This window comes from Lissotriton vulgaris, chromosome 5 (genome assembly GCF_964263255.1).
Source record: "Lissotriton vulgaris chromosome 5, aLisVul1.2, whole genome shotgun sequence".
NCBI lineage: Eukaryota > Metazoa > Chordata > Amphibia > Caudata > Salamandridae > Lissotriton > Lissotriton vulgaris.
Window position 1 is genome coordinate 2,014,859,163 of NC_141693.1, and position 24,734 is coordinate 2,014,883,896.

General features: G+C 47.2%; 1 protein-coding gene across 1 annotated transcript in view; it reads left to right on the forward strand.

Moving 5' to 3' along the window:
* LOC147718024 (torsin-1A-like) overlaps positions 1-24,734 on the forward strand; it is a 169,441-nt gene that overhangs the window by 56,843 nt on the left and 87,864 nt on the right. The window lies entirely within an intron of this gene.

Sequence of the window (24,734 nt, forward strand, 5' to 3'; positions counted from 1 at the left end):
ACGTACTTGGGTAATCGCATCAACCAAGCAGCCAACTCACATAAGGAATTACATAAGATCGTAAAGGAATTCACAAATCCCCCTTCCAGTCTAACATCTCAAACTGGTTCCCAGGAATGGGTGGACTTAGTCTCAGATTTCTTCGTCACCAAAATCAATGACATCCATATAGCCTTCCCCCCCAGCAAATAACACCCCACAACAGGATAGTTCGATAACTCCTCCCAGCCCGATTAATTGATTAAAAAACTTTGCGGAAATAACTGAAGAACACACCATGACAACACTTAAAAAGATGCAATCCGGTTCACCCGCAGATCCAGCATCTCCACAAATCTTATCTAAAATTGAAAACAGTCTCATACCTGATCTCACTAAAATTCTAAATTTATCATTAACGCAGTCCGCAGTCCCTTCTTATTGGAAGGAAGCTGTGGTTAGGCCAATCATGAAAAAAACCATCTGCTGATCCCAAACAGTTATCAAACTTACCGGCCTATGTCTTTGCTCCCTCTGTTCGGGAAAGTAATAGAATCAATGATTAATAAACAGCTATCAAACCATTTAGAAAACAATAAAATCCTCGACTCATCACAATCAGGGTTTCGATCGCTCCACAGCACGGAAACAGCCCTAGTGGAGATTACAGATCACATCAGGCTCTCCCTCGATGCTAAACAATCCGCTATTTCAATCCTTTTAGATCTATCGGTGGCCTTCGACACCATATCCCATACAACTCTTCTGGGCTGCCTTGGGGAATGTGGTGTCGAGGGCTCCGCTTTACAGTGGTTTGAAAGCTATCTCTCAGACCGATCGTTTAAGGTGGAAATGAACGGATTCTGTTCAAAAAGTCAGATTATCAACAAAGGCGTTCCACAGGGATCAATCTTTAGTCCTACACTTTTCAATTTTTACATGTCACCCTTAGCAAAAATAATTAGAGCACATGGTTTTGACACAGTGTCGTACGCCGACGACACACAATTTTTGATCACTCTGGGCCCGGATCATATCAATACACAGCAATAATTTACACAGTGTATGATAACTGTAAATGACTGGATGTCCAAAAATCACCTCCTGTAAAATGCGAGCAAGACCAAAATTCTGCTTTTCGGCAATGCTGGTCCTCCGACTGGTGAACACCCTCACTGGGGTCGTGCCCCTCACCAAAGTTAGCTGTCCGCAACCTAGGAGTTATAATGGACAACAAACTCTCAATGGAAAACTACGTAAATACTGTGACCCGAACCTGCTATGGCATTATGTGAGCCCTTAGAAAAATCTTTAAATTGATCCCACTGCATTCTCACTTACTGCTGGTTCAGGGCCTTATCATAAATCGTTTGAATTATGGTAACGCACTATTTGCATCAATAAACTAGAAACTAATATACAAACTCCAAGTACTGCAGTACACCGCAGCGAGGCAAGTGCTAAATCTCCCCCCGCGCTCACCTTCGGCTCCCAGCCTAAAAACACTTCACTGGCTTCCTATTAAAAAGAGGATTACTTTTAAGATATGCTGCATTGTACATAAAACAGTCAACAATAATGGCCCAACATATCTGGCAAAGAAGCTAAGTCCATATCAACCGACAAGAACACTTCGCTCAGCAAATAAACATCTCCTGACAGTTCCTAAGGTCCGCACGGTGAAAAACGGTAACAGATCCTTTTCCAAAATCGCACCAGAGATATGGAATACCTTACCGTTGCAGCTGCGTCTTGAAACCAACCACAAAACTTTTCGGTAAGCCCTAAAAACATGGCTTTTCTACCAAAGAAAGGAAAAACAATGAAAAAAAGCCTTCTGTTCTGACTTGGCCCTCTTTTTTAGCAAGCGCTATGAGACCTACGGGTGAGATAGGCGCTGAATAAAAACCAATACATAGACATAGACCTAAAAGTCTGGAGTGGCAACATCCAACAACAACTGCTAGAAAAAGAACAACTATGGATCTATCGTCTGTCCACTCATATGAGAGGCTTGAATGCCAATATACCGTGGGACAGTCTAAGCAGATAACACCTGACGACTCTATACATAATACTGGCGTTACCTCTATGATGCCCTCTATGCCCTCTACGAATGCCAGGTATCTCCCAAATTACCATGACCTCTACAATAAGCTCCTTAGTGTCATCCATCCCTCCATTTGACAGGAGCACAAACAAGTCGCAAAAAACTTAAATAAAAAAAACCTTTATAATGCTGTTTAGGCAAAGGTGTTCCTTCCAACTCCGCAAATCGCTTGTCGCATAGATGCACTAGGCGAGAAATAGTCCAACTCACAAAATACAAGATCAAGCACCAATACGTATTTTTGCTACTGGGAAAAGTGATGCCCGTCCGTCTCGACATACCACTCTGCATATGTTGTACACTGTGTGAAAACAGTCCAGCTCTCAAAATATAAAATCTGGCATCTAAACACATTTCGATGCGTCACAATACTTCAGACGAATGAGACCTCCTCAAAGACTGTTGCACAATGAAGGTCAGCGGTTTAGTGTTTCCAATGACGTGGGAACGCACCAACGCACAAAGTCATAAGTCAGGAAGTGCACCCGCCCAGCAATATTTAAACACATGCCGGTAACTACCCACGAGGCACATCCAGTTCCAGAGGATACCAGAATTGGTGTAGACGTGGGCAAGCAACGAGACAAAGTAAAAATTTTCCATGTAGAATCCAAGTGTGGCATATACATTTACCTTTCTGAATCTGCCACATATGGACTCGGACTCTTGACAGACGCTTCATCTATGTTTTTTAATCCTCATCCAGAGTACTTAATAGGAGCTCACCCCTCCCTGGAACCGAACGGCCATGAAAAAAACGTGATTAACGTAAATAACATTGAAAGATCCTGTTTTTTCTGTTTCACGAATAAAAACCGGTATAACATAGCACGCACAGTGCGCTTGCCAGTCACGAACGCAAGCAGCTTTGTAACAGCTATTATCAGTCACTATCGCTTAAACTTTTAGCGATAGTCGACACTTCACGCAGTGCGTATTCGCAATAAGAGAAGCTGGCATTCTCACCATATTTGGCCACAAGCATGCTTGTCAACTTACGGCCAATATTGCACATTTCACGGCGGCAGTTGACATAGAGTGCACCTATGACCTGTTAAAATGGCAAGCATGTTCACTGTAGTTGTAATCATGCCTGGAAAACGCTGTATAATTTGCATTTGTATAAGTGGCCACACACGTATGAGTGACACCGAATGTTTCTAGTACCACTTGGGTGATGACAGAATGGAATTTATAACAACAAACAAAAGCCATTGTTTGTATATGTTATGTTGTACCGTCTTGTCCATTTTCTCTTCATAGGTATTTTTACATTGATGGACCCAGACACACGGTTAGTCCATCTAGCATGATATGCACACCTTAGTGTGTGTGTAAAAATGCATTAACACGTGGTTATGATTTTTACCACTCACTTTACTCACTTTTCACCTCAGCTAGTATAGCGAGGTCCTGAAGAAAGCTCCTTTATTTTTACCGCGAGCTGAAACATGTTGACCAAGGGATAATCCAGACATAAATAGTAGTTCTGACACATTATAATTTCTCATTCATTTTTTTAATATACCCGGGGCCACTGGGAATAAAGTATTGGTTAGTGAGTTTCCCAGAGGTATTTTTGATCTCACTTCACTTCCAGCACCATCTCACAAAAACCAAAAAAAAACGCTCCACTGTAATCAGGTGTTGTAGCACAGCTGGGTAGCATTCGGCTACCCAGCTGGGAACCCAATGATGAAGCATGACACCAACCAGGTTGGTGTGTGAGGGTTCTTTTTTAAAGCCCTAGTGGTGCCAGACACTGCCCGGTTTACCTAGCCACTCTTGTGGACTGTCTCAGTTGATTATTTCACTCATCCTTGTGTGCCATGCCTACTACCCACTGTCCTGGCACAGGTCAGCCACACCTCTAGCTGGGTGCACTATACCAGTGGTGAGGGTTCAGGTGCATGAGTCCTGTACCCCTACAGTCTCTAGACCAATTATTAGACATTGTAAGTGCAGTAATACCATTAAGAATATAAGTGAGTAAAGACTCTTTATTGCATGATTAATAAAAATCTTTGCAATCAATTACATAGTAAAACGTGTGCAAAATGGGTACAACCACCCTTTTTGTAATAGAAAGGTTAGTTAAAATCCATTTTAATATTCCCATACATCCATAAAATTACAGGAAGAATATAATAAAAACTGGAATACAATATAATCAACAGGTACGATGGATGACCTGAAAAAGTGCAAGGTCTCAGATTTAGGGACCATTCTCTTAGAGTTCCTAGGGCAGTCCATATTTTTTATAAAATTAGCTGTAAGAGTCATGACTGAACTAGCATGGAAATCTAGAGATCTTGCACTTCCAAAAGTGCATGCTTACCAGTTACAATCAGCAGTTTTTATGACGCAACTAATGATCCCCAGATAAAAAGCTATTTAAAATCCCAAGAAATAGTAGTTGTAAACAGTAGAAACCACAGTAGATATCTTTTAAGGAGAATTCCAGCAAGTAACTCGGAGATCGATGAGCTCGAGTTAAGGACAGATTTATTAGAGTACTGCTGGGGTTAGCTTTGTTTTTACTGCACTCATAAAGTGGACAAAGCTGCAGGCCAACCGCACATCGTCTCCCTCGAAGCAGGATTTCACTGCCTGTCTACATGTTTGTATCTGGCTTTCGAGCATGCGCTGCTTTAATAGCTGTCTTTGTTCCTCATCTAAGCCCTTGCAGATGCACACTAGGTGTAAGACATCCTCTTCTGTGTTGCCACATAGTCTACAATGATTAGTTGTCTGTGTTTACCTGGTGGCATGTACCTCTTACGAGTAAGATTTCCAACCGCAGAAGCAAAAAACGTTCCTTCATGCATCTCGAGAAGCCTGTTCCTAGGTATGTTTGTGGCTTGCACATAGAGTATCTCTGGATTACAAACCATCCATGAGCCTTCCTGCTTAGTGCTGCTTTGGCTTCTTCAGAGGAAACCATCTTTACTGATTTATTTACAAGATCCTTGAAGCTTTTGTGGGGTATACTGGTTTCCCATATGTCCTGTAATGCAAGAAGCCTAATTGCTGACTGAGGGTAGGCCATGGCAAGAGTCTTTTTTTTTCTTATCTCCTTTCTGAAATATGAGTTCAAGGTGCCGGTCTTGGCTCCCTTTATTTTGCGCCAGCATTTGACATAGGCACCTTTCTGTGTTATTTGCTACTTTTGGAGCCCAAACTCTAGCCTTTTTTTTGCTGGCGAAGTGTATTGTCGGATATTGAATATTATTCTCACGGCCTCGGCGACCACCTTATCCATCTGCCTTTGATATCAGTCTTTTGTTTGAGGTACGTGCCCTTCCTGTCAAACTATTCCCAGATATTTATATTCGTTGACCGTCTCCAACAACCAGCCCCCCATCATCCATCTGGGTTGATGTTTTTTGCTCCACTGGTTTAATACCATGACTTTAGATTTTTCAAAGTTAATGCTAACCCGTTCTTGCCTGCAAAGTTGTCTGTTGTGTTTATCAGGTGCTGCAGGCCAACTGGAGTTCGACTGATCAGTATAAGATCGTCGGCATACAGTAAGTTTGAAAGTGTTAAGCCACCCAAATTCGGAGCATGGTGGTTGCAATTATCCAGCTCAGTAGAGAGATCAGACACAAAGAGGTTGAACAGGGTCGGGGCAAGGACGCAGCCCTGCTTCAGCCCTTTGGTGGTTGGTATTCTTCTTGACAAACAGTCCCCGACACCCAGCTTAATTTGAACCCATGTCTTAGAGTGGCGTAGAATGAACTGATATAGGAGGTTTGGTGCTATTTCCCACCCTGATAGTTTAGCACAGAGCTTCCCCCTGTCAATACTGTCGAAAGCAGCGTTGTAATCGATGAAGCAGACAAATAGTGGCTTGTTGATGGTTGTGGTCGCGTCTATTAAAGGCGAAAGGGCAAGAATATTTGTCTGTCCCCATTCTTTTTTGAAAGCCAGTTTGATTGATGGGAATTGGGGCTTGTTCCAGTACCTATGCCGTAAGTTCATCCAGTAGGATGCCTGCTTACTATTTGGCCTCAATGTCCATTAGTGTGATGAGCTGTAATTTTTCGGATCAGTCTTGCTGCCTTTCTTTTGGATCGGTGAACTAATGGATCCCATCTAAGAATCTGGAATTATTTTAGCTTCCATGATATTATTAAAGAGGGGTAGTAGAGCTTCTGCCCAGTAATTTGGATCCTGCTTATAAATAATTAGTCCCTCCTTTCGACTTTTTGAGATTTTGTTCACAATCTGTTTATTTGAGAAGAGGGGAGCTAATACCAAACCTTGGTGTTCTGAAGGCTGCTGGTCGCATTGGTGCAATAAAGTATCTTGTTTGATTTCGCCTACTTCCGTGTTAAAATGGTGCTGTAGATACTTTGCCCAGGCGTCCTCCGTTATATGAAAATGTATTCCTGGGGCCATTGGGTTCTCTATATTGGCTGTGTGCCAAAACCTACCACTGTAGTTAGATTTTGCGTCGTGTAGCAGTTTTGCCTATATTGTGTCAGCAGTTTCCTTTTTTGCTTGCCAGATGATTTTGTTTTTGCATGCCTCTAGCCTCATTAATTAAAACTGGACATTATCGGCTCGACCATTTGTTAGGAGGCTGCGCAGTGTTCTGTTTATTCTGCTCTTTAGTTGTCTCAGTTCAGCATTTAAAGTTGTCGAAAGATTTTTTCTTTGATTGTTTTCTGGCCTGCAGAATGCTTCCCGTTTGCTTCTTGACACTGTTTTTTGCCTTTGTTGCCTCTGTTTTGGAGTTGGATGGATCAAAGCTTTTTGAAAAAATTCCCATGCTGTTCCCACACGCCAGTTTGCTTTTGCACCTTGTTTAGGTCTCGCCTAAGCCAGCGCATGCTACTCTGGCGAGACTTTTAGTGAGTGGGCATGTTAAAATGCGACCACACGCTTCTGTGTGGCCTCAAGCTTGCGAGCATGTGTGTGAGCACGCGCAGAAGCAGCCATCTGGTTTTCTTCGCGGCACCCGTCCCCCATGACCGAGCACACGATCGCTTTCATGACCGCGTAGCGCGTAAATTTTACGGCCCTGCGGCCAATGCTTGTTTTGTTTGGAACATTTAAATATTTTAACCAATGCTTGTCCCCGATTATATGTCAAAAGAGGCACTGTTGCGATCAAGAACACGCTGCCTACCTCCTTGCGCAGCATTTGTAATATTCCCTACTTTACAAAACGTGAAGAACCTGGTTGTTCTTTAATCTGTTCTTCCTTGAAGATTCTTTCACATGGAGATGAGCTCTCTGTTTTTCTTAAAACCAAGAACCCATGTTTGAGTGAAAGTGCTCCATATAAGAATATCTTTTACTCGTATGATGTCAAGTGGGGTAGGAAGCTCCAGGAATTTTTGAAATCACAGCACCACTTAGGCTATAGTATTTTACTCACACTTTTTTTTAATGCACCTTTGCCTTTGGTAGAGTATTATTTTTCATGGAACTCATTTAATTTCTGCCAGTTTGTCTGGCGTGCTATCTTGCCAGAAGTCTTCCTGTCAGAATGCAATAAGAATATCTTGTTTTTAAAAGTGCGCATTTGATGAACTGCAGTGTGTGTGCTCTCCGAGGCAACACGTGAAATGTAGGTCACATTTACTCTTAGTTAAAACATGCATTAGGAAGAACTTGTTTAATTGAAATGCCTTGTGTGCAGTTTATGGTTTTGTAATCCAATACGGAACCAAAATTTCCAGTTGAAGTTGCTGTAGAGTAAAGCGAAACCACATTATTCACGAGTGTGTCCGCTGTGTGTGACTGGAAGGAACCCTTGTTGCCTGCCCGTGAACACTGAGGCATTTCTGGCAAGGGTGTGAGCAATTTTGGAGGCTAGAAACCTCCCCTCCCCTCTTCATGGTAGGGTGACCAAGTGCCCTCAATTTGCTCCGAACTACAGTTTTTTCAACATCTGAGCTGTAATTTTTTTAATTTTACTTTTAGTAGAAAATAAGTTTTTAGAGATGGTCGACAGGACAAAGAGGGAGACACGTTCCAATGTGTTTTAGAGCAGAATTACATAGCAGTCCCAAACAGACTTCAACTTAACACAGATAAGAAGGAGGTCCTCATCCTCGGACAATCCCCATCTGCCTGGGACAACTCCTGGTGGCCCACGACGCTAGGCATCGCACCAACACCCACGGACCACGCACGCAACCTGGAATTCATCCTGAACTCCTCCCTCACAATGACCAAGCAAGTCAACGCTGTCTCATCCTCTTGTTTCAACACCCTGCGCATGCTCCGAAAGATCTTCCGATGGATCTCCACTGAAACCAGAAGACCGTCACCCGGGGCCCTCGTCACCAGCCGACGGGACTACGGGAACGCCCTATACGCAGGAACCACAGCCAAACTGCAGAAACGCCTTCAGCGCATACAGAACGCCTCCGCACGACTCCTCCTCAACATCCCTCGCCACAGCCACATATCCGCCCATCTGAGAAACCTGCACTGGCTCCCTGTCAGCAAGAGGATCACGTTCAGGCTGCTCACCCACGCACACAAAGCGCTCCACAACATGGACCCCGAATACCTCAACAACCGCCTCTCGTTCTACACCGCCAGCTCCGGTCCACCAGCCTCGTCCTCACCACCGTCCCGCGGATTCGTAGAACCACCACTGGAGGAAGATCATTCTCCTACCTGGCAGCCAAGACCTGGAACTCCATCCCCGCACACCTACGACTGACCCAGGACCATCTCACCTTCAGGAAACACCTCAAGACCTGGCTATTCGAGCAATAGAGGCATCCCCCCCCCCCCCCCCCCCCACCCCAACAGCGCCTTGAGACCCCCACGGGTGAGTAGCGCGCTTTACAAATGTATTGATTGATTGATACTGTGTTTCAACGTAGCATTTAATTTCATTTAGTGCCACAATAACTGTGCTTTCAATATTAATCAATGCTATCAGTTAAGTCCTTCTTCAATCCTGGGTCATACAAATTGTACTCCTACTTCTATGTATTTGGAATGACTCATAGTTTCTGTCACCCTATCCCGTGGGCATTGGACAGTTAGGAATATTACTTGGGTGCTCGGAGCACCACTTCTTTTGGTACCTCAAATGTACCTGTCCTGGGCGGTTGAAGAAGATTCTTCCTGAAAAATAGTAGGTTGCTAAAATAGAACATTAGCCACCAATGTGCTCATTATGTGCAGCGTGAGGGGATCCTTCTTAGTCAGGACTGTACTTAATTTGTGTGGCAAGTTTTTTCAAGAAGTTACAGTGCTGCAGCTCACTGGCAGAAACAATTCCTAGCTAGGAACCTACCCTCTTTTGACATTGTTGGGGTTCCATTTTGACCTAGCCAGGAGTTTTGTTGTGTTTAAAAGCACAACTCTTACTGGACAAAACCAAGCCGTGGAGCCTGGAATGCACCCTTCGTAGCCTGAATCGCCCCCGCTTTGAGCGGTGGCAGTGAGCCTCTCCTGCCTAGGTAGTGGAGTTCCTCCTGCCAGACGAGCCTACTTGGCACATTTTCAACATGCTGCTCTACAACATAGCTTACAGACGTTGGCAAAGCCAATAACTCTGGCTAATGACTTATAAGGTCCCAAAGGCGAGGCCTATTGGCTATGCTAATGCTTGTTTTGATACTACCAAGAGTTCTCCTGGATCACTCATTTTGCATGTGATTCTTCTGTGGTTTAGTGTGACCTTTGAAGTAGCTTCAACAGTTGGATGGGTGAGTGCCGTTCCCTGAGCAGCGAGAATGAGCTCTTGTGGTTGATGATCCCTGTAATCCTGCGTTCCAATCCTGAAGTCTTTTATTGAAGTGAAGAGAGATGGAAAGATATAATCTATTGCAATATTTGTGAAGGAGTTGTGGAAGGTTGCGGCATTAGGGCGGTACCCTGCGAATCAACCGTTTAATGCTACCAGGGTCAGACTTTCTAGATTGTTCAACAGGTCTTTAGAGATCTTAGTTTGCTTGCCCCATTTGCACTCGTCTTGAAGTAGAACCCCCCCCATGCTGATTGCCGATCATCTGCCAAGTCGGTGCATCCTGAAAGACACATGTTAAAGTCTCCCGAAACGATGTAATCTAAAGTTGCCTCTTCAGGAATTAGTTTTGTTAATTCGGCAACCAGGAGTTTTGCACCTGTTTTTTTTTTCCCCAAGGGTGTAGATAGATATTGACAAGTATTAACTGTTGATTCTCTTTGAGTCCTGCTATTTCCATCTGTATTGTCTTTGTGTTTTTACTTGTTAGTCCATAATGGTCGATATGGTTTTGTTTGAGGCAAATGTCGTGAGGCCTCCTTTCAGATAGCCACATTTCGAGCTACTGGTTGCTGGGAGGTGGTATGCTTTGTACCCTAGCAGGTGAAATGGGTATTCCAACCCCGTATCGTGTAGGAGTATTAGATCAAATTGTTGGAGGTACGTCAGTAGGGCCTTATTCCAGGTTTCAGTTCTTAGGCCATTTATTTTCCAGGAGCATAGTTTTAGGTTTGGATTAATTTTTCCCTGATCGGCTCTCTGTCATGGGTTCTCGGGTCTGGTGTTTATAGCTTTTGCTATCCAGGACCAATCGTTTAAAATATCTTTTCCACTGTTATCCCGTGAACTCGGGGTGTTGGGGATGTTATTCTCCATGGCCTCTACTGAGGTACTGCATGCCCCCTTTAGCACCGAGTTAGTGGGAACGGAACTTCTCTTATTACTTGGCCCGCTATCATTAAGCTCTTGTTGGATTTGAAGTAGTGGTTCTGGATAACAGACAGCGTAATGAAACATCAGTCGGATCCACCAGGCTTCTAGTTGGTGCTCCTCCTTAAACATTTTCTCCGCTATTTCACTTGTTGCCCATGCTGTTTTTGTTGCCTCTTGTTCCGACAGATGTTTAAACGTTTCAAATTATACAGATTCCCGGTTTTGTGAACCAAGCCCAGCCAGGTTACTGATGGCAGTATTCGGAGAATGTTCCCTCTGTGTAGAATATTGCCCCGTCCTTTTGATTTATATACTGGTATGAACAGAATTGTCCTGGACGTCCCCCCGTCGGGAGTTGTTCGGGGGGCCTGCAGCGTGAGTCCATTTCTCTTCTCCCATCGTTTGGGGAGGTCTAGTTTTCTGGTTCCGCTCTTACTGCTGTTTCAATGCTTGGCACTTTTTTCCTCGGCCCTACATTTAGGGTTTGCTGTGTATCTGATGACTTTCTGTCTGCTATTTCCACTTTTGGTTTTACGTCACTGTCTCTACTAGCTTAGTGAACGCCTTGGCAGTTGCGATTTTCGCGGGGGCGGTACCCCTTGCTATTACTGTTGTCGGTTTGTTTTCCGCCTGTTCAGTTGAGTTGGTGATTTCTAGATGTTTATGTTCACTTAATCTAGCCTTTCATACATGTTTTAACCCTGATGGACGGGGTGCACCAGTGGCAATCCGCTCAGACTGAAGGTTTGATGGCTCTTCACTTACACTTTGTTCTGACTGACATGCGCTTGGGGGTTTTGTTGCTGCTTGAAAAAAAGATCTTCTGGATGGGTTCTTGTTCTTCCCTTTTCGCCTTTGTTTCCTGCGTTGTTTAACCGATTACCACTTGTTCTGCTATGCGTCCTCTTCGTCAGACTGGCTTGTCTGCCCGATGCAGCAGTTAAAGTTCTGCTCAACCCGTTATTGGAGATCTTCTAAGGGCTCAGTGGGGCCAAAGCCCGAGCCCTTGATCTCATTAGCTCTGCCACAAGTCCCTGGTTCCTCTTGTTGTCTCGACTTGGATTCCGCTTCTGGCCACGGATCTTTTCTAGTTGCCATTGAGGGAGTAACCAGGGTGTTGTCAAACTTGTCTGGATTGTTCCGCTCCTTTTTGTCACGTTCGGTCAGTGCCATATCGCTTGTTTGTTTCCTTTTGTTAGGTTTAAGTTTGCCAATATTTATTGTGTTTGCATTGGTTTTTTAGGTCTGTAAGGAGATCACCCATCACTGCAGGTAGTGTTGCAAGCTTGTCGATAATTAGATGGCAGGTACAGCTCAGAGGGATTATTGTTGTTTCTGTTTGGGCTCTTTTAATGAAGTTGTTCAGTTCCGATTGTTTACTATAGATACTTATGACGTGCAGGTCTAGACAGTTGAGAAGGGTGAGTTGAAGGTCCATCTTGTCCGAGTGATATTCCTTGGCCTCTGTTGAAAGTTGCTTGGTATTTAGGAGGGCTGCCCATATTTTGTTCCCTCCAGTTGGCGTTTCCTCAATCGCCTCCCTGGTCGCACTTCCTGTGTCATGAAGAGTTGTCGCCTTTGTCTTCGGAGGAGTATGTGGTGACCACGGTTTTCCCATTCTAAAGTTGTGAGGAAGGAATTGTTGCTGGTCGGGCGATTTAGTATTTTTTCCGGTGTCTCTTCTTCATCCCCACCTTTCACTGTTCCGCTCCAAAAAGTAAAGGGCGCAAATTATGATTAAGAGTATATGGTGCTGGGAGTTTGTCATTAAACTCCACAGCACCATAATGGCTTTACCGAAAACTGGGAAGTTTGGTATCAAACTTCTCAGCATATTAAACCCACACTGATGCCAGTGTGGGATTCAATGAATCATGCCCTCAGAGGGCATCTTAGAGATGCCCCTGAAAAACAACCAGCCTCTGGTGTGTTTCCTGACTGGTACACACCAGCCTGCCACCAAGAGACATATTTCTGAACCCCTGGGGTGGCAGCCTTTGCTCCCTGAGCCCAGAAACAAAGCCTCTCCTGGGCAGAGGTGGTCACACCTCCCCCAGGCCAGGAAGAGCCATCTCTGGCAGGGGAGCATCAAAGGCCTTGCCACCTTTTGTAAAGCGACCCCAGCCTCTCCTGATAACAAGAGCAGGCCCACTTCCTGACTCCCATCCTTTTCGGCGGGAGGACGGGCAGGAAAAATTAGCACCGCCTAGAAGATGTGCCCACCTCTGCCAACCCCACCCCTCAGGTGGGGGAGGCGAGGTGAAGCCCACTAATTAGTTCCCGCCATCTTGCAGGTGGAAGGCACTCTCAAATCTGAATTAGGGATTGTGCCTACTCCCCCACGTGAGTAGAGCACATCAAGCACATCAAGGGTGTAGTCATCCTAAGGTCAGTAGCCCATTAGCTACTGACCTTGAGACCCCCTAAAACGCCCCCTAAATACAGTATTTGGGGAGGCAGCCCTGAACCAAGTAGAGCGATTCCCGCAACCTACGGAGGACGAAAGAAGATGCCCAGCAGAGGAGACTGCAGAGAAGAACTGACTTGGCCCCAGCCCTACAGGTCCGTCTGCAGTATCCTGAGATCCTGCGCCAAAAGTCACCTTGTCCTGCAGCCAGCGACCTCCAGAACCCTGGAAGGACTGACTGCCTTAAAAAAAAGACTGGATGTCTTGTGAACAGCAGCTCTGTTCAAAAGAAAGCTCCCAACTCAGACTCTGAGCCTGCTGAGAACAAAGAAACCCGATGCCGGGGACCACCACTGCACCCGTCGCCTACAGCCCGAGTTAGAGTGGCCCACTGGTCCCAGCGAGGTCTTCCAGCGCTCCAGAGTCCGAATCCACCGCAAGTGGACCCTGGGCTACCCGACGTCGCCTGCAGCCTGTGCACTATAGACCTCCCAACCGCGAGTGGCCCTGTAAGGTGAAATCCGACCTCAAAAGAAACCCCTGCATCCAGCCACCCTGCACCCTGGAGAAGAGAACCCGAGGTGCACCTACATCCCCGAGCCCGCCGACTTACCTGCCCAGCTGTTGGCTCCTCCCGGAAGTCTTCCTGGACCGAGCCTGCAGCCAAAAACCAAAAACGGCAGTCCCCAATAAAAACAGGGCACCAACGCCACAACTGCACCCAGCTGCCGCTGCGGGCATACTTAGGGTGCGAACTCTGGTCCCCCTTTGCCCTGAGCCTAACACTAGGAGCTTTGCTCCCACAACCCTGTGGCCTGCTCGTGAGCAACCACCAACCGGAGGCCCCCTATCTCCCATTGGATAACATTAGGCCTTGCACTCTGCACCCGGCCGCCCTAGTACCACTGAGGGTGTAACAAGAGTGTATACTGGACCCTGGGGGAGCCCTTGTTCTAACCCTAGAATACCACCTCCCGCAACAAAGTACGTACCTGTTAACCGATAACTTTGTTTCTCTCCGTAGGAATACATAGACTGTTTTTCCTTGAAAAATGTTTTAACCCCTTGCATGCGCAGGATGGCCGGGAGCCGTCCTGCACCACAGTGCTCGTGTGCGCAGGACTGCTCCCGGCCGTCCTGGCATATGGCACCAGAAAGCCCTCTGGTGCAGGCACCAGAGGGATTTCTTTTTCCCCCTATAGTCTCGGGAGATGGGGAAGAGCTTCCGCAGCCCCCCCTTTCTGTGAAATGATTATCAGCGAGCACGTCGCACTGACATAATTTCACAGAAATCAAAACTGAAATGAGCTTTTAGGCTAATTTCAGTTTCACTTTCTACGTGCTCAGGGGGCTTTCTCAGCCCCCTGAGCACGTAGAAATATATACCTCCCAAGTGGAGCCCTGCTTTTCCAGGGGTAAATTTTAATTCGGGTGGGGGCTGCCCAAAACGGCATGCTAATGCCCCTACCCCGCCACAATTGCAGCCTTTCTGCCCCGCCCGTGGGCAGATGGGGGCAGCAGCCCCCAATCTGTCCCCCAGGGGGTGCAGAAAGCTCACTAGACTCCAGGGATTTTTTTGGGGGCAATTTGAATTAGGGTGGGGGCTGCCCAAAACGGGCATGCCAATGCCCCTCTCCCACAAAAATGTATTTCTGCCCCCCCCCCGGGAGCAGATGGGGGCAGCAGCCCCCAATCTGCTCCCCCCGGCGGGGGGGGGGCTGAGGGGGAGGGGAGGAAGAAGCCCACTAGATACTAGGGATTTGTATTGGGGCATTTTTAATTAGGGTGGGGGCTGCCCAAAACTGTCATGCCAATGCCCCACCCCTGCCAAAATTACAGCCTTTCTGCTCCTACTGGGGGGCAGAAGGGGACAGTAGCCCCTCATTCTGCCCCCCGGGGGGGACCCAGTAGATGCAAGGGATTGTTTTGGGGGGGGCAATTTGAATTAGGGTGGGGGCTGCCCAAAACAGGCATGCAAATGCCCCCCCCCAAAAAATGAGTCCTTCTGCTCCCCCGGAGGCAGATTGGAGCTTTTGCTTCAGCCCAGTGATCCTACAACTTTCTCACACAGAAATGTGAGGAAAAAATTGATTTAGTTCTACAAAATTTGAGGTTTGCAGGGCATTCTGGGTAGGAACACTTTGGGGGATCCACGCAAGCCATACCTCGCTGAACTCCCCCAGTTGTCTAGTTTTCAAAAATGTGGGTTTGGTAGTTTACCAAGATGGCAGACTGGGCCAAAAACCCAGGTGAAAGTTCTGGAATCTACCTGGATCTACAAATATCCTACCACCCACTGTTCCCCCAGGTCTCCCGCTAAAAATGCTACCTCACTCGCATGGGTGGGTCAAGTACCTGCGACAAGCAAGGGCCCAAAAGGTATTGAGGAGACATTAAAATGACCTATCGCAAAACAACCTGGTTTTGCAAGGAGGGGGTCACTTGGGTTTTTAGCCCCGGTGTGAAAGTTGAAGGAATTGATGTACATAGACAGCATTCATTCCCCTTCTTCTCCCACTCCTCTCCCTGTGAGCACCATGAATACCGTAAATTATTGACCGTATCACTCTGCCAGTAAGAGCCCATACCCCTATGCATATGTACAGCCATTCTAGGCACCATGGCCTTTTACCCATTGGAATCCCCGGCTTCCCTCCTGCGCATATCCTAAACCCCCTCTCTCATGCGTAGGCCATGAAACCCTCTTCCCCCTGTGCGACCCTGCTGCGAAAGGCGACTCTCCTGCTTGACCCGCACAAAACCCTCCCCATTCCCTCTTGAAGAGGCATCCTTCGCCTTGGCTGACGTAGCCCTCCCCAGCTGCACCTGACTGCCCCCGCTCTCTCATGTACGGGTCATCAGATCTCTCTCTCTCTCTGTGTGACTCTGTCCCTGTGTCCACCCTGGCTACCCCTCCCTTCTCCTCACATGGGCAAGTCATAAACCTTCTTCTTCTGCAAGGCCCTGTCCTTGAGAGTCACGGCCGCGCCTGACCAACACCTCCTTTCCTTCCATGAATACCCCTCTGTTGACGAGCCTTCCCTCCACGCTCGATTGTCCACGCGGCATGAATACCACTCCTTTGATGACCCCTTCCCCCGAGTCCGGCTGACCACACATGTCCGAGGCCATCGCCTGAGCCAGGAGATACCATTTACTGCCCTTATTGTATGAAGTCACTCCTCTTCAAAGGATCCACTATTGATCCTAGCCACCCCACCCCCGGGGCTATGATCAGGCGTACACATCCTACGGAACACTCAGCTGCGTGATTGCCCTCCCCTCTTATCAGCAGGTCAAGGGTCCCCATTGTGAACATATGTGGGGTAGGATTGACACGAGGATTATAGGGATGTCTTTCTTTTGCGTCATACTGCCCTGATTGTACTATCATGTGTTTTGTAAGGTATAAAAGCAAGAGTCTCAGCTCACTTGTTAGAGCACCTCCCGAAAGACACTGTGTTTCGTGTCCGAAATGACTGGCTCTCCTCATGAGAATTAAACTCTGTTCTTGATCCCTGCTTCCAGCGCCCGTCTCTTTATTTGGTAATTATTCAACATGGGAACTAAGAGGCGGTTTGCGCCAGCGGCCTGGGCATCGATAGAATTATGGGCTCATTTTCCACAATTGGCGTCCCAACGCGGGGTCCATCAGTGACATAAGGTTCGGTAAGAGAGATCCAGACGAAGAAGTGAACATCTAAATGATCGGGGTATGCCTGCCTTGAGAGGGCCCTCGCCCGGCTGCCGATCGAAAGAACTTCACCAATTCTGAACGGACCTCTCTTGAGAGACCTATTGTCCTGACTGGAATCCCACAGGAATGCTACATGGAGTAAGAGAACGATCGGGCGCTGGAGGAGGGAGATGAAGAACTGTCCGTATGGTCCGGTCCGGGTAAGATTAAGTAGGGTGTTTTTACGCCTGATTGGTAGGGTGGTTCTATCCACCTGATTGATTGATTGATTGTATTGAAATCGGTATTTGTATACTGATATTGTTGGTATTGGTTCATTTAGCTTTGAATGCTACTTGACATATTGGTTCTCTTTTGAGAACGAGACATTCTCTGTTTGCAAACAGCGGCGAATAGGAACGTCGTCCCTCTTTGCAGATAGAGAAGGGTAGGTAATGCAGACTTTTGTCCCCGTTGTAATCCGTCATGCCTACTTTTCTCCCCACTGGATTGTTTGAAATCGATTAATAATCGATTGTTGCTCTTTGAGATCTTCCCTGTCTACAAACTGAGACGAGTAGAAATATTCTGTCTTCCTTTCTGGATAGCGAAGGGCAGGTAATGCAGACGTTTGTCCCCGTTGTAATCCGTCATGCCTGTTTTTCTCCCCACTGATTGGTTGGTTGCCTGGACATTGTTGTTCCAGGAATTGTTTCGTTTGAGGTATTTTCTGCCTGCAAACAACGTGGAGTAGAAATATTCTATCTAGTCTTTGCAAGTAGTAAAGGGTAGGTTATGCCCCTTTGTGAATTCGTCAGTCCTACCCACTCCCCACTGTTTGGTTATTTGGGGGGTAGCTCGCATGGTCCGCCCAGGAGACTACCCTTATGGAGGACATATGCTCCCCGCTCATGGGCCATTTAGTGGAAGTAGACCATCTGGTCCGTCCAGGAGGCTACCCTAGTAAGTGGAAGTACATCGCTCGGTCTGCCCAGGATGATACCCTAATGAAGGAATATATGTTCCCCTTTTTGATCGATAATCTCGTTCCACCCCGGACCATTTATTGGAGGGAACTCGTCTGGTCCGTCCAGAAGTACCCCCTAGTGAAAAGGACACATAAAAATATGAAGGGATCACCGTTCCCTACTAACAGAAAGCTTTAGCTCGAAACACGCTAAGGAAGAGAAAGAAAAATAAAAAGAAATCAGGCTAAGTCAGTAACCCCCTGATGAGCTTTTGACTTCACTAAAAATAAGAAACATTAGAAATAGTTCGTAATAAGAAATGTAAAATGGTGAAAAGTTTGAAAGCAAAAATAGCCACGAGGTAGCTAGGCTTCACTGCCTATTCCTGCTCCCAACATGTCTGCCTCATTGCCCGCCACGCCCAAATAACGGTCACATGAAATAGAAACAATTCAATAGGTACCTACCCCCATTCCGGAAGCTCCCGAAGTGCAACAGGTCCGCGGTTACGCCCATCCGGAAGGCGAGGCCTCGAGGCACGAGGGGCTCGCCTGGCCACGGTCAGTAGGAGATGATGTTGGGCAGGCGGTCCAGAGAATGGCAAGGACCTCTCCATCTCTTCTCTTCTGCCGCCCTGCAGGCCGCGGGGAGAGAGGGGGCTGTCTTGCCTCGGCCACCGACCACCCCTCTCTCTCACCCGATCCGGCTTTCGTCGACGGCCGAAGCCAAAGCGAGGATGGCGGCATTTCTTTGTGCTATAATGGCGGCAACTACACCCAACGCCTGACAGTTGCAAGTAGTCCCGTCACATGCCATCGCCTGCATAGTTACAGGTAGTCCCGCCACATGTCGACGCCTGGACAGTTCCAGGTAGTCCCGCCACATGTCAAGAGAAAAGGGGGGGATGTCTTGCCTCAGCCACCGACCCCCCCCCCCCCCCATCTTCAATGGCTGGCACGGCCAATATCGAAGCGACGGAGCCGAGGAACGGCGCGGGGTCGCTGGAAGGGGGAGGCGGCGCGAACGAGCCCCCCCCACCTCCCTCCAGGTGGAGGCTTCCAGCGACACCCCAATGCTCTTTGCTTAAAGAGGGTCAACATCGAAAAGCGGTCTTTTGCCCAGGACGGGCACGCACCCCATGCCTTCTCTCCTCAACCTTGAAGATTCTATAAGAGCCGGGGGGCACCCCGATCCCTCCGCATGGGCGCCCCCGCCCCCTCACTGGGAACCACGACATCGGTGCAACTCCTGCCGGCGCCAGCCTCGGATTGGAAATAGCTAGAATGCAGCCACGGCACAGACTTGTTCAGTTCCGGAGGAACACCAGAATGACCCGGTAGGAAAATTGTTGCCGCCCTCCCCACTCTTTGACTAATGGTCCATATTTGTTAGACTGTTAACCACATAGCACAAAACTTTTTGAACTGCCAACGGAAGGTTCTGGGCCAACCATGCGAGACTAGAGACATTCTGACTGTGCTGGAACTCGCCTGACCCCACCCAAAATGGCGCCGACACAAAATGAGACGTTTTGAATAACCTTTGTTGCACCCTGATTGCGCAGCTTTTTGTCCCGAGATATATATACAGTTTTTGGATAATGAAAGTAGATATGAAGGATGTTGAGTATGTGCTGGGACAATGAACTGACTTAGGGTGGGTACTGATTATGATTTGGAAAATGAATTGGTGTAATTTAGGTAATGAATGAACATTGGATAATGAATTTATGAATTTATTAAAGATGAATTACTGACATGCATCATGCTTGCTCTGTAGGGAAGTTTTAATACGATTTTATTGCACTGCTGCACTTTATGCAATGAACTGCCACCAATTTCGTTTATTAAAAGTATTTTGAAAAAGAAAGCATGGTTGTAGCAGTTGCATTAATGAGTTTTGGATGCCTTACTACTGTGAGCGAAGAATAAGTATGATGAAGGATGTAGATCAAAAGGGATCAGATATTTAGCAGCTACATTATGTGTCACAGGCAGCCGGAAAAGTGTTTTAGACACCCTTAAAACGACACCACGGAAATGCCACCTGACCGTCACCCTTGCACCCGATAAAGAGGGTTACGACCAAGTAACTCATGTAGATACGCAGATCGCCAATGATTATCTATCTGACATTACTGGTCCCTCTGGGCTTAAACGCCGAGATGGTAAAGAAAGGCGGTACGTGGAGTAAGTGGTAGGTAAAAACATTTTCGGACTACTGCATGCTGATGTACTTTGAATGCTGCCCCCCACCCCCTCTTTTTCCTCCCTTCTGCAGGTCACGTCAGAACGGCGGCTGAAGTGTGGAAGAGCGATGGTCGGACCACCGACGAAAAGGGAAAGAGGGAATAAGTGTGTAGTCCTCATAACGATAAGTTTTAAAAAAGACGTGGACTTAAACATGACTGTTCCTCCTTAGGACATAGCGACTGAGAGGATGGACTGACATAGAAACTGGACAGGTACTGAATGACGAAAAATTGACTAGAAATGACGCGTTAAATAATGTAACTGGACGTTTGACTAGGTAGGGAAAGGACAAAGAAAAATATACGGGTAAGGGTTGCCACGGCACCACCCGTCTAGGAAGTTAGAAATGTTGCTGATGTTCAAAATGCACTGCCCCCCTTTCTCACACTCTTATAGATATTGCCAAGCTGTCGGACTGTTCTCCCGATCAATACTTGCCGTTGCCTCAGCCTGGAGAACTTCCCACCAAAGGAGGGAACGGAAAAATGGTTTAAGATCCAACCATGGGTAACTAGCACGACCAGGTTAATTTCTGATCGACCAACCGAGGTGTGAGTATTGGTAATTGGGAACGCTCGCAGACGTGACAAGTGAGAAGAAAAAGGAGGGAAGGGTAGAAAGAGCTAAGCACGTAGATAAATAGGATAGTAAAGATACGTAGGATATATAAAGCAGATCTTGTAGGCTAACAATTGTTTCCTGTCTTGTCGTGAATGTCTTATATATGTGTAATACATGTGCCGTCTTCCCTGTCTGAGTTTGTGTGTATGTAATGTACGGATTTATGTCTTCCCTCTGTCTGTATCTGCGTGTTACCTGACCTTTGCTGTTCTGTGTTGTGAGCGCACTAAATGACCTATTTTCGTACACGTCTCTCCTCTCTCTCTCTCTCTCTCTCTCTCTCTCTACATGTCATACGTGTACCGAATGGCTCGTTTAGATTGCGGACGACTCTCACTCTCTATGAGAGTCTCCCTATTTTCTCTCCCTCTTTTTGGTAAAATTGTGCCCCACCGGCACCAGTCTGATTTGATACATATTGAACGCGAAGGTGTTCAGCGAAATTGACCGAAACTAAAATGATTGTATCTCGCCATATTACTGCCTCTCCTTTCTGCAAAATGAATGAACTTGAATTGGCTGAGAAGGAAAGGACAGGTAAGACGACTAAAGTCCCCCAAATCTGGCCATTTATAGGGGAACTGTATGTCCATGGCACCTTATGTCTGTTCTTCAGAGACGAACGCCAACGTCTAGATTGACCCCCAATGCCCAGATTGCCCCACCCCCTTTTGCACCCAAGCGCAAGCGCCCGAAGCATCCCCGCCCCATTTTTGATAGACCCCAGTTGCTGTCCCGAATATAAACATGATGACCATGAGTAGCTGTTGACCCCCGAGAAAACCCTGTTTTGCCTGACTCTCGATGATGGCATCCCCGCCCTGTTTGAAAAGGTTAGCCAGTCCTGAAGGGAAATGCTCCGTAATGTTGAATATGATATAATGCACAGTTGATGGGAATCTCATTTATCCTCACTTGAGTTATAAATAGGACGATGAATAAACCTGCCATGAACTCAGTAGGAATGCTGACACATGCACTGCTTGGTAATGGACCTCTGACTGTGACCAATGAGCGTATCTCCCAAATGCGTAGAATTGAGGGAGGAATTCACATGCGTAGATGTCTTCTTCTGCCATTTCTCTAAAACCTTGTCTTGTACCTATTCAAAGATTCACGATCACCGAAGGAGGTGGGTCAGATGTGATGTACAGCCTGACTGCGGATCTTGGGACACGTGTGACCTCGACCAAAGGTGGAGCCGCAGAGCAACAGGATACGGGACGAGACCGCAATTTCAACGTGGAAAATGAAAAACGATGGGCCGCCTTGAAGCCCTCCGTCTGCTGACCCACGTGTGCCTGGAGTCTCCGTCCCCCTTCTTTGGGCTCGATTGATGGGCCTGCCTGCTTGTTATCCTTTGCTCCCTTGGTCCCTTTTGTGTGTCCCAGGAACTCTGACCCAACTCCGCTCGCTCTCTCTCCTATCGACTATTTGAACCATGCTCCCCTCTTTTCCACGTGACTTTTTGCCAAAAGGAAGAACTGCCTTCATATGGGAATAGGGTGTTGCCACAGAAATGTAGGTGCCGAGCATAAGGCGCCGCCAAACGGATTGTTTAGGGAACAGGACTGTGGTCTAACAGCAGAGGACTGACCGCACCCTGCAACGCGAAAGGATAGAACTGAGCTGGACCCATAGCTCCACCGCCGGTGCTCAACAGCGCCAACGAAAGTACTCGGACTAGAGCCTACCAGTGATGGCTCAATGATAAAAAGACACTGTGACGAAGAAATCTTGTGTATTGAACTGAATTCCGCTCTCAACTACCTGGTCAAAACTGTTCATTGGTCACATTTTTAAGTTAGAAAGATTTATGCTATGTAGTGCGTTTAATTGTCAGGAACACAACGAAAATGCAATTTCCTATGTGCTGCATTCTGCCCATCACCTCGACTGTCTATGATTGTACGCCAAATGTTAACATCGACAAAATGCTAATTCATCAACGATGCCTGTCTACCTGTAAACGCATCAATTGCAAAAATGACTGCTGTTATGTAAAAAGGGGCGACTGTGAAAGTTGAAGGAATTGATGTACATAGACAGCATTCATTCCCCTTCTTCTCCCACTCCTCTCCCTGTGAGCACCATGAATACCGTAAATTATTGACCGTATCACTCTGCCAGTAAGAGCCCATACCCCTATGCATATGTACAGCCATTCTAGGCACCATGGCCTTTTACCCATTGGAATCCCCGGCTTCCCTCCTGCGCATATCCTAAACCCCCTCCCTCATGCGTAGGCCATGAAACCCTCTCCCCCTGTGCGACCCTGCTGCGAAAGGCGACTCTCCTGCTTGACCCGCACAAAACCCTCCCCATTCCCTCTTGAAGAGGCATCCTTCGCCTTGGCTGACGTAGCCCTCCCCAGCTGCACCTGACTGCCCCCGCTCTCTCATGTACGGGTCATCAGATCTCTCTCTCTCTCTCTGTGTGACTCTGTCCCTGTGTCCACCCTGGCTACCCCTCCCTTCTCCTCACATGGGCAAGTCATAAACCTTCTTCTTCTGCAAGGCCCTGTCCTTGAGAGTCACGGCCGCGCCTGACCAACACCTCCTTTCCTTCCATGAATACCCCTCTGTTGACGAGCCTTCCCTCCACGCTCGATTGTCCACGCGGCATGAATACCACTCCTTTGATGACCCCTTCCCCCGAGTCCGGCTGACCACACATGTCCGAGGCCATCGCCTGAGCCAGGAGATACCATTTACTGCCCTTATTGTATGAAGTCACTCCTCTTCAAAGGATCCACTATTGATCCTAGCCACCCCACCCCCGGGGCTATGATCAGGCGTACACATCCTACGGAACACTCAGCTGCGTGATTGCCCTCCCCTCTTATCAGCAGGTCAAGGGTCCCCATTGTGAACATATGTGGGGTAGGATTGACACGAGGATTATAGGGATGTCTTTCTTTTGCGTCATACTGCCCTGATTGTACTATCATGTGTTTTGTAAGGTATAAAAGCAAGAGTCTCAGCTCACTTGTTAGAGCACCTCCCGAAAGACACTGTGTTTCGTGTCCGAAATGACTGGCTCTCCTCATGAGAATTAAACTCTGTTCTTGATCCCTGCTTCCAGCGCCCGTCTCTTTATTTGGTAATTATTCAACATGGGAACTAAGAGGCGGTTTGCGCCAACGGCCTGGGCATCGATAGAATTATGGGCTCATTTTCCACACCGGGCTCGGCGGACATCTTGGGAAACTACCAAACCCACACATGTCTGAAAACTAGACACCCAGGGGAGTCCAGCGAAGTATGGCTTGCGTGGATCTCCCAATGTTTCCCTACCCAGAATGCCCTGCAAACCTCCAATTTAGCTGGAAAAAAACACATTTTCCACATTTCTGGGTGGAATCACGGTGCCGGCACAAATGTCCTACCCCCCAGCGTTTCCCTCAGTCTCAGAGACTAAAATGATACCTCACTTTTGTGGGTGGGGCAAGGGTCTGTGACTGGGAAGAGCCCAAAACATAGGGATTTAGGGTATAGCACCGACCATTTTAAGCACTACATTTAAAAAAAAATGCGTTTTTAGCCAATTCTGCATTGGACACCCGCAAAAGTGAGGTATCATTTTACTTGGGACACTAAGGAGAATGCTGTGGGGTAGGACATTTGTGCCGGCACAGTGATTTTACGCACAAATATGCGGAAAACTTTTTTTTTCCAGCTAAATTTGAGGTTTGCAGGGGATTCTGGTTAGGGAAACTGGGGAGCCACGCAAACCATACCTCATTGGACTCCTCGGGTGTCTAGTTTTCAGAAGTGTGTGGGTTTGGTAGGTTTCCCTAGATGGCGGTGAGCCTGGGGCCAAAGAAAACAGGTGACCCCCCCCCCAAAAAAACTAGGTAGTTTTGTTGTAGGTAATTTTGAAGTCTCTACAGTACAATTTGGGCCATTTCCTGTTGCAGCCACTATGCCTACCCACACGTGAGGTACCATTTACCTGGAGGAACGTTGGGTATTAGGAAATTTGTGTCAGCTTGGTGATCCTCCACTTTCTCACAAAGAAATGTGAGAAAAATAGATTTATTTCAACAAAATTATAGGTTTG